Below are 11662 nucleotides of genomic sequence, written 5' to 3' on the forward strand. Positions count from 1 at the left end.
ATAATTTTGTTTACAAACGACAACAACAACAATTTTGGACAGCAAAAGCAAGTGCAGTTATGTTGCAGATACTTGCTTCTGACCACTTCACAATTGAAACAGCTGGTTTCAGAAGTGGACTGATCTAGTCAGATTTAGAGGTCAGCAGTCTAAAGGGTTGAGGTAATTGTTTTCCAGGTGGCAGAGAAATGTCAGCCAGCCTCTAGTCAGATGTAGTATCTAGCAGTAGTAATAATTCCATTAGCTCTTCCTCTCCTCTGCTCTCCCATTTCTTTGCCCTAAATTTAATTACAATTGTTTGGTGACAATAATGAACAATGTTCGTGGATGAGTCAATGGTTAGTTAATTTTTCATGCCTTACAAACTTACTAGTTTTGAACCATTACATTCTTAAAAAGGGACAGAGTCTCTGTGTTTCAGTGAGATATGAAGTAATTGCTTGTAGCACATCCCCAGATACTGAGCTTCAAATTATGACATTTTTCTACTTAGATTTATTTGACACTCTTTCGGACTGAGAGAGAGAGGGATGCATCACCATACCAAAATCATCACAATAAAACATGCACTTTATTTCCCATGGTACCATTATATATTATAAATTTAATATATAATTTTGGAGTTTCTCATAGGTTCCATATAAAGTTGCTTAGGAAATTATTAATTCAGTGAATGCTGCCTTTGTTGTCTTCATTAGTGTTCTCCAAAATACCTCTTTCCAGGCTGATATATTTCAGGGAGGTGTCCTGTTTTGGTGAGTTTTGTTGTATTTTCATTTTTTCAGTATACATTGTTGCATGTAAAATTATTTCTGTTTAACAGTGTATAATTACAGTATGATGAAAAGAGTACATATATATATAAGCATATAAGTTTTAAATTAGATAATGTTTTAAGCTTCTTCAAATATAGGGAAGCATGCTAGTATCAAATATATATTTTATAGAATTTATTTATTCTTTCATAAGGGATCAGTGAATCAGTGTTATGTACTTCAGAAACATATAGTAGGAAAAGGACCTCAAAAAGAGTGCATTTTTAACAATTTAAAATAAAAGACACTGCTTGTCCAGCTCTTCATGTGAACCCGAATTAGCATTCTGTGTTCATCTTGAGCTTGGATAGATTTGAAGCCTTTCATGTCTAAAACCGCATGATCAAGGGCAAAATCTTTTGCTAGCACTGGAATCTGGAGGGGGAAACAAGACGCACACATGGCTTTATCTCTGTGTTTTACTGCAGACACCATGAAAAAAATCTCCATTGTGTTTTATTTAATTAAAGCACACTGCCCCCTTTTGAATTTCTTTTTAACAAAAAATAAATCCTTCCTCATTAAACAAGTAGAGACCTACAGTATGTAGTCTCTTGCCACAATGCTAGCTTTAACTATACTTTAAACAGCTTACAAATGACAGATTCTATATAAAATAATTTGATAGTCCCATCATTAATTCTATTGCAGAAAACTTGCCTGGGTAAGAATTATGTCTAAACATCATCCCTTGTGAAATATCATCTCCTGATTAGCTTGGAGTTTCACTAGCAGGCAAGGTATATGGGAATTACAGTGCAACACAATTGCATCTTTTTTTTAGTTTCATCTAGTGCTTCTTGTTTTCTAAATTACTCAGACTCATACTTGGTATGAAGATAAGAGAATTATCTACTTTATTAAATACATCCATTCCAATTCATCGTCTACCAAAAATTACACGTAGATTTGGCCTGATGTTAAACATTTGATCACAAGTGCTTTTAAAGTTAAATTTGAACTTATAAATCACTGTGCCCCTGTTTAATTCATGTGACACAGGAAAACGAAAAATGAAAAAGATAGTGGAAAGAATGACAAATGTAGGGGAGAGCTGGAGAGAGGGAAAAACAATATGGAGAGAACAGATGACAGTGAAGCAAGAGTGCAAGCTTACTATTTATATTTTATTCATTGTGGAAAGCGACTTCTAAAGTCTATGTGTGAGTAGATCTGTACACATGCAGATCTGAAAGAAATGAGGTCCTTCTATCTTGATATGTACCAGTAAAAGATTTATCTTTATGTAAAAGCAAAACTAACCAAAACCGATGATAAAAAGCAATCTGAAACGTTTATGTGCCAATAGTAAACTTGCATAGGCAATTCCTAGTTACATTAGAAGCAAAAAAAGAGCAGCAACTTGCCATAATTTTGAAAATGCAATTTTTTTTCCAGAAGTTTCAGGAGATAAACTTGTGGTAATGGTTTACTGCAGAGATCAGATTTTTAGCAATTATAGCAAAATTTAGCAAGACTTAGTAATTCCTAATTTTTCTGCTTGTTTATGTCAAGTATTGAAGGAAACCTATGACAAAATTTCAAGGACTTTTTGAGCGAATATTGAAAATAATTTCTTACTTGAAAAAAGTTCCTTGGAACTTAACCTTTCATTTTGATCTTTTTCACAGTACTTGTCAAGTGACCACAGTTGAGTTATGTAGTTTTGTTTGCAGAAAGCAAATCGTATCATGGTGGCTTGACAGAAGTGGAAAAACACATTTTATTGCTTTCTGCAGGCAATAAAATAGAAACTTATTCATAACAGCTTTAATCTTCCCAAACAGAAACAGCTTTACACATCCAATAAGACTAATTGTGAATACGCAATATCACTCAGATTTTAAATAAGACAATTAATTTCAAAAGAATAAGAATTTTAAATAATAAAGGTACATGGACTGAAACATGCACTTGGAAAAATATTTTATATGAATTATTCACTAAGAATAGGATCCGCAAAGCTGCCTAGAAAGTTTGCAGGGGTCTGAGCATTTCAAGACAAATCTACAGACCCCATCTAACACTCTGACAGCGTCAGCATCCACAGATACTCTGACTTTTCCTCTACCACATTCTTTGACCACGGATGTGCCTCCCTAAGTCATGCTCTGCATGAGGCATAGGGATATTGTGCAGTGTGCTTCACTGATCTGCTGAACTTCAGAACACCCATGAATTTTACAGGGGACATTTTTTATGATAGCTATGTCATAGTTCTGACCTGGTCATTTTACCTTCTGATCTTCATATTTCAGGAAGATCTGTGTGTGGAGAGTGCACCTATGTTCCTGCATGGAATTTCATTGACTTCAGTGGAGATCGAAATAAGCTCAGTGTCGACATGGGTCTAATTACAGGTGCATTGTAAATAGAAGCAAATATTAAAACAGAATGACTTGTAGACTCGTGCTCCAAAACCTGCTGATTGAAAGGTTTCCTACCTCCCTTCCTTCAGTCATAAGAGCTGTATAACTATCTCATATTTTGATAAGGAAAATACTTTTAAAAAACAAACAAAACTGAATTGCTACATTTTAGGTCTTGGAAAAAAATCAAAGTTTAGACAGGCTGACAGTGGTATTTTGAGAGATCTGGGGGTGGATTTAGCTGCACTTTTCATCTTCACTTTCTGTCTTTTGAAATGAATAATATATCCTAATTTTTCATATATATTTCTGCACAAGTTAATGATTTACCATTTTCTATTACTTGTGGCTGTGCATTTTTGTTATAATCACCATTTGTGAAGAAGATATTTATATGAGAAGAAATAGCATGCTGCATATAAAGGCTGTGATATTACAAGACCTTTCCCAAGCATATGCGGCAGCTGATGGAAAGGTCTTGCTCTTTGGGGGGATGTCTAAGTGGAGACTATGCAGGAGGAAAAGCATGGGTAAGCATTGCTCATTCTTTAGCACTGATTAGAAGGAAGTCTTGAAATGCTTGCGTTGTTTAACTCTGTAAAATGCTGGCTAGAAAAAGAGCAGCACAGAGACTGGAAATGGTAATAGTTGAGAAGATGTGAGTTTAGGTGCAAACCTCATCAGGAGGCTAATAGGATCCTTCAGAATTCTCACTCCCACAGAACAGAAAGAAACGGGTAGATGTCCAGGCGTACTCTAACACAGGTTAGGACTCACCTCCACTCCTCTCTTTGTTACTTTCTATCCCGCTCTTAGAGGTGCGTGGCTAGATATATAACATTGTAAAGGTGTAATACAGACAAGCACACAGAGTTGTGGCCTGTTAATTTATTATGCTTGTTTTAGCCCATTCCTTGGTAGCCACTGCAAGAAGACAAGAGAGGATAGACTGCTTTGTTGATTACTGCCATGTTTCTACCTGGTTAAGCAGGCCACATTTCTTCTTACACAGTTCGAGCATCTTTTCTTTTAGTTAATCTGCCAAGATCCTAGTGATGAACCATCTTTGAACGAAAGCTGTATCAGATCAAGACTGACACTTCTATATTTTTGTCTTTGGAGTCTTGCCCTCATTTCTCACATTTGATACATATACATGATTTTTTGGCTCACTGCATCCATGCCCATCTGTTGCAGTGGCATTGTGCCCAGCATTCACAAGTTGGTCAGATTGTTCAGTATGATATAGCTGGTGATAATTCTAGGGGAACAGGCTTCCAAACACTGGAATTCCTCCCTCTGGAAGACAAACTGAAGAATCAGTATTGCACGGCTCATTACAACTGGTTGCACCCATCGGCTTTAGTGTGCCACAGAACAACTAAAGACAGGAGAAAAGGAGATGCAGGCTTCCTGGGCACTGCGAGAGTGAAAGACCTTGTACTTGGAAAAGAGATCCTGCAATCCTCACGAAGGCTCTTATTTTCCTATACCGGGAGAAGAATGTCTGCAGACCTCATTTGTGAGCCACATATGTATGAATGGCAACTGTCAATTACACCTCAGCATTACCCTTCACCGCAGAGGTAACTTCCAACACAAGGCCCACTGCTGTCTTTACAGGCTGTGATGTTTGCAGTTCCACCTTGTCAGCAGCAACACTTTTATGTAAGCAAAAAATAATTTTGATTATGTGACGACCGGTGTGAATCCTTAGCTGCAAGAGATTAACACAATCATACAAAATCAGTAGAGCTATAGGTTATTTATACGAGTTAAGGTTATACCCCTCTGTACAAGGCTTTTAAAAATTTTGGGACAATAGCACTTGTCTCATCAGCAAACCTGGGTGCCAGCTTGAACTCTAAGGCAATTGTGGAGGTATTTAAAAAGGAAGATTTTTTTATTGTATTAAATATTCCGATGAAAAGCATACTGAGAGCAATAGCCCTCATTATTTTTATTTTATATAGTTTCCATGTTAGCATTTTTCAAATGTTACTGCAGACATCTGTAAAAACAACACAGTACTGTACTGATTTATAGAATCATTGATTTTAGGGAAAGAAGGAACTCTCACAACTGCCTAACCTGAGTTCTTGTGTAAAACAAGACTAAATGATTCCTGTTTCAAGACACTGCTTGGAGTTTTGCTTGAAGTACCTTCTTCCTTTTCAGTTTATAAAACCTGTGAAATATGAATGGGTCCAGTTTTCTGTAGCAGTCATGTATTGACACATGAAAAAGGGGAAAATAATTTTTTTGAGAGCTCCTACACAATAAAGGAAGATAGACATAAAGCAATTGTAAAAAATTACACAAATGAAAATGACACACAAAACCACAATACTTACACAGGGTTGTAAGAGAAGCAGAGTTTGTTCTTGCAAAAGCAGATCTAATACACACGTGTAGAAGGCCCCTTGCTTCAGCAATTAAGGAAGATGGAACATGAATTCAAAAATTTGTAGGACCAAGATACAGACCTTCCAGCTGCCTAAAATACAGGAGAATATTATATCTACATACATGATTTAAACTTCCTGTGACTGAACTGATAGAGAAATATTATTTAAATATAGCAGCAATTTTTTTTTTTATCTGATACATACCTGTATGCAGTTTTTTAATATTACTAACACGAGTTACTTAGATATTGTGATAGGACAAGTACAGCTCACCAAAAAATTAGCAAGGGAGGGGAGTTTTATCTTAATTTAAAAAATAAAATAAAATAATTTTGTCTGGATGAAACTACCTCCCTGAGAAAAATGTTTGCCATTAAAAACCAAATAGGTTTACAGGTCATGCTGAGATTCGTAAAATTAATTGCAAAGTAAACTAAAGGAAATTCCCAGTGTATGAAGTGACCAGACATAGTAATACAATAGATTTGACTTTGAGAAGAGAAAGTAAGCCCACAGACTATGACGCTGAACTCTAACAGACACGTAAAGCAAAATGGGTGAAAAAGATCTCTTTGTTATTCTAGAAAAAATGTAGGGAAAAACTGATTGCAGGTGATGATAAAGCTCTTTGAATGCAAGATAGTGCATTTTCTCTTTCTTTCGTGCTTAGAGTGCCTTATCCTGTCCAGGGCCAATACTCACAATTTAGTCAGCTTTGTTCAATAAAAAAGAGGTGATATTTACTTCATAAATAAGTTTGGGGCTTTTTTGGTTTTGTTGTTGGTGGTGGTTTTTTGTTGAGACGTTTTTACTGCTTCTAAAGTAATTTTACCTCTAATATATGCCATTGTGTTGGTGTTTCAAGCTGTTAATGCTTATGATGAGAAGACTAGAACAGCCAAAAATGTCTGGAAGTAAGAGAAAAGTAGGTTAAAGGCTTTAAATACCTGGTCTTGATCAAATGGCATTGACAAAGGTGTTCTTACCCTGCAGGCCGGAAAATCTTCAGAGATAAGAAGGAAGTCATGGAATCTTCTTGTTAAGACAGATGAATAAATAAGTTTATTTCACAAATTTTGCTGTCCATGATGCCTGTTCACCTCAGGCAGAATTTGGCCTCATAATAAAATATTTTATGCAAAACAGTCAAAATTATTCAAAGTTTTGTGATCTTGGTCAAAGTTACATTCTGTCTTAATGCTTCATTATAATTTATCATTCTAGATTTACTACTACATACTTCATTCTCCCTGAAAACAACATGAAAAAAGGAAGAAGTAGGGATTTTAAGAGTGGTATTTTTATTTTGGACAGGTACAATTCTCATGCACTCCTACAACTTATTACCTGTTTAACTGATTTTTAAAAATTGACATATCTCCTGAAAGAATATAGGTGAAAGGATATTGGAATATGTTCTGTCAGTGGACAGTGGCCAACTCTGGGCAACATACTTTTTTCCTCTAACAATTAATTCTTTTATGCATTATGTTTTTCTTTTAAAAAAACCACCAACATTTAAAGTAACACATTTTAAACATTCACAGCAAAGTCCTTTTTGTGGGGAAGAATTTGTCTTTTCTGATATCACACCCTCCATGTAGTGAACTTCACAGAATTCAAATCCAAAGCTGTTACAATGGCTTCAAAGCTTCAGACTGAAAACTGAAAATAAAACAAGTTAGTAGGGAGAGGGAGAAGGAGAAAAGCTTCTGTAATGAACTGCTTATGACAGAAATGAAATTACTATTTGAAAGTATTTTTATTATGTTGACTCACATTACTAATGGCTCGCTCAATCAAAAAATGTTTCAGTACATTCATGCCTTCTGCCTTCACTGGTCATACCAAACAGTTTGTACAAGCTAGCTCTCAAGCTACTCTTTTTATGTCAGTTGTGATGACTCATCTATTCAGAACATCACCAGGAAAAAAAAAAAAGTCCTGTTAACACTGTTTATGCAGAGATACACAAGGTCCTCAGAATTATTTCTTTTCCCTCTGACTTCTAATATGAGAATGCCTACCACATCAGCAGGTGTAAGTCATTGTAGACATTGAATATTACTTCTAGTACTCTACATTAGGAAAGGTGAAAGACAGGCATTATTTTTTTTTGAGAAAATGTTTCTTCTTGAATACCAAAGGCTTCAGAAATTATGTGATAGACCCAGAGACATCAAGTACTCAGCTTCTGTTTAAGGCAGACAAATATATATGCTCAGCTTTACATACTCAAATGGTTCTTAAACAGTGATTGGTTCAACTGCATTTTGATAAAACTAAAAAACATGACTATGACTCCAGAGACAGTTTTTCCATAAGAGGAATCCTGAACTATCTCAAACCTCTGAAAGATAAGGCTTTTTTATGCTGGAGTTCCTGGAACTTTTGAAAGATAAAGCTAACTCCTCCAGGAAAAAAACACAACTATATAGAAATAGTTAAAAATACATATTCAAAGATGCATTGTTAAGGTTCAGCATTAGTTCCCATCTCATCTATTGTTTCAGGATGTGAAAAATCAAATAGGCATTTTTTGTGGTCTTTCGATGCAATCCTAATGGTGATATTGTGATTTTTAAATTTTTATATAAACCTGAAATAGTTTGCTTTTCACTTGATTTCACTCCAAAATATTGTTACTACAGTCAGAGTTTTAAACACAGGGTGATAAATGAGAGTACCTGGGGGGTCTGTTGGATGTTTCCTTACGTTGCCGCATTGGAGATGGTACGTCTCGGATCAGCCTTAAAAAGAGCTTTGTTTATGAGGCGATTAAGAGATTTGCTTCCTTTTGATTTTTAATCTTGAGAGAACAAATGTAATGAAAATTGTCACCTTCCTATTTCTAGAATACATTAAGTTTTTATAACACCTTACAATGACAATCCTTCTTATTTTTCCCCGCTGCTGCTAAAAAGTCCATTCATGTGGGCTAGCATAAGCCTTTATTATATTTCTCCCCTCATCTATCCTTCCGTTAATAAAACCATAGGTGGTAATCCACAGTGTTTGTGTCCCATTTCTGTGTACAATATGTGTGTAACTCTAGTGGTTCAGGGAATAGTCAATGGACATTAACTATGTTAAACAAGAAGCATTGTACCCTCAAGCATGAACCACAGATTCCCACAGAAATTCTCTAAATCAAGTGTTGAGTAGATTTTTGTCTTCCTGGCTATTTTGTTATCTCTGTTGTAAGACCCTTGGTTTTTTGGCGGTTCTGAACAGATATTGTGATAGACACCATGGTAAACAGCTCTCTTATTGTATTTTGTACTAGGATATTGAACATTTTCCTGAGCAAAGTGCAATGTGATGCCAAGTATTTCCATCCCCTGCAGCTTCTTACAAAGGGAACCAGTCCACAGCTTGCTAATAGAGATGGAGGAGCTCTTCCTTGTAAGCTTTCAAAATAATCCATTTTAAAAGACTGTTTCAGCATAATAAATGCTTGGTGACTTGAAATCCCAGTGGGTTTTGAAGAAACAAATACTGTACTGTATATGCCGAATCTGTACAATTTGAGCTTTGCACTTGAAGTACTGTAGACGTATCCTTGCACTGATAATAACAGTCTTTTCAGGTACAAAAGAACTAATTTATCCTTACAAATAAGAAACCAGAATTAACTGTGATTTAATATTTTTTATACATAGCATGCTTTCTACCTTTTCGTAGAACTAGCTATATCAAATGTATCCATTCCATAGATACAGATGTATGATGCCCATAGGAGGGAAAAGAAACATGAATTAAAGAAACATTATGTTTGTATCGAGCTTGTGCTGTTTAAGTACTGAAACTGTGGTTGAAGTTTAATGGCTCTGTGTGCGGCTCTGATTTTTTTTTTCCTCTCTCTTTGTTAGGTTAATTCAGCTTCAATAACAAGCCTTTTCTGTCCTGCTACCAAATACCTCCAAATGTACAGCAAGGGAAACTGGCATTTCAAATTAAGGGAAACAGTGAACCAAAACAAGAACACAATAAAAGAAAGAGCAGGGTGATACATGTAAATGATGTACTCACTGGGAACTAACAGCGGTAGCTTGCAGTGAAGGGATTTAGCTCTCTGTTAATTCAACTGATAGGGAGACAGGCATATTTGGGAAGAGGCTTGGCCAGGTTCCTTAAGCTCACAAAAGCTTTAGTGGTTACATCATCGGGGGGCTTTGGGGTTTTTTTTAAACTTTTTACTGTAGTTAGGCTGGTAAAAAGAGAAATCTTTCACTTTTATATGATGGAGATACTCTATCTTCATTGAAATTAATATTATAATAACAATCATCTATCAGTTGAAGCCACTTGAAGCATTTTCATTTTATCAGAATAAAAAACAAAGCTATCTTTCTTTCTGTAATTCTGCTACCAGTGGTCTTGTACAGTTCCTTTAGCAGCCCAGCAGCACAGATTTAGGGGACAAAGTCTGAGCAAGGGGGATGTATTTGTTGGCCTGCCTACTGTATGCGAGTTTCTTCTGCATAGTAACTGCTTATGGTACCATACTGGAGAGGGATTAAGATGTTTTATATTCTGTGTGTGCATTGGAGAGGATGTGTTTTACCTAATCTTGTTTAGCCACCATGCAGACAGCTTTGAGGATTTTTTTTATCCCAGTATCCTTTAAAACCTGCAGATCTTTGGAAAGGGAAGGTATTTCCATTTCTTTCGTTTGCCTTTCAAAAGTGCAGAGCTTGGCCTTTATCTTGAGGAGCAAAGAAGAAAACACTAAGCATGGCGCTCCTGCCTACAGGCTTGGTACTTGTTAAACGTTTTGGGCAATTAAATGTAGGTGGGAAAGATTGAACTGCTCTCAGAAATTTGTCTCCATTTTTTGTATGAAAGCAAAATAATATGTTCTCAAGTTCTTTGATGCTAATTGGATAAAATATAGGTCTACAGATCCAGTGTCCTCGAAAGTATAGCAGATGTTCATTGCTTTGTCTTCAAACAGCCACGTCTGGCTTCTTTTTCAAAGCAATGTCTTAATGTTGAAGGACTGACTGCTGCTTTTTTTTTTTTTATGGGGTACTGTGTGCATGCAGAGGTAGAAAGAGGGGGAAGAAAGAAAGCAAAATGATCACCTGAAATGATGGGATTACTTTTGAAAGAGGAAATCTGTTGCCAAAGTCTGAGATCTTTTAAAAATCTTCAAATGCGCCACAACTATTTGAGCAAGGGAAGATTTGCAAGGATGCCCAAAGGGTTTGCAGGGCTTGAGAGATATCAAGGTAGCAGGTTAAAGAACTTGAAAGTTTGGAAGGATGCTAGAGGGTGTCAGATGCACTAGGAAATACAATATGATTATTAGAAAGCAAAAAGGTAACTAGCTTTTTTCTTGTCTCTGCCAGGTTGCTACTACCACAGTAGCATTCTTGTTATACCAAATTCTCTCAGTTTTAATCCTTCCTTGGGACCTGTTCTGAATTTTTGCCATCCTTATATCCCTCACTAAAGGTGCTGCCACTCTTTGTCAAATTCCTCCTAGAGAGTCATAAATTACCATTATCTCCTAAGGTATGAGAAGGTTTCAGGTGGCATTATGCGAAAACTATTAAACTCAAAATAGTTCGGGGAATTTAATTGAATTAGCATGAGAGTGAAAAGTCTCTCCAGTAACTCAGCCTAAAGATACAGCTCACTGTATGAACATGGCCTTCTATAAATAGCAGATAACCCAGGGATGAGGATTTGGACAGTGCACACATGATTCCTGGGTGCCAACAGGAAAATAAATTACATTCAAACAATGTCACAATTCACACGAATTCATAATAAAAGAAATCCCAAAAGTATTCTGACCAGAACTATTACAATGTACGTTAGCTCAGAGATGTAGTCAGTCTGCAAATTGTGGGTCAGCTGTCAGCGAAGGCAAAGCTAGGACTTCTCTCCGCTAAGAAGAAGATGACTTCAAGGGGTAATGATAGAGGTATAATCCCAGCTCTTAAAAAAAGAAACTCTTTAAACACCTGTTTTCCTGGTAAACAAAACAATAAGGTTCTCTTCCTAGGAGACCAAACCAGCCTCAGAAATACGTCCCGATAATTACAACAAAGGATGATAG

Source organism: Larus michahellis, chromosome 2 (assembly GCF_964199755.1).
Source record: "Larus michahellis chromosome 2, bLarMic1.1, whole genome shotgun sequence".
NCBI classification, from domain to species: Eukaryota; Metazoa; Chordata; class Aves; order Charadriiformes; family Laridae; genus Larus; species Larus michahellis.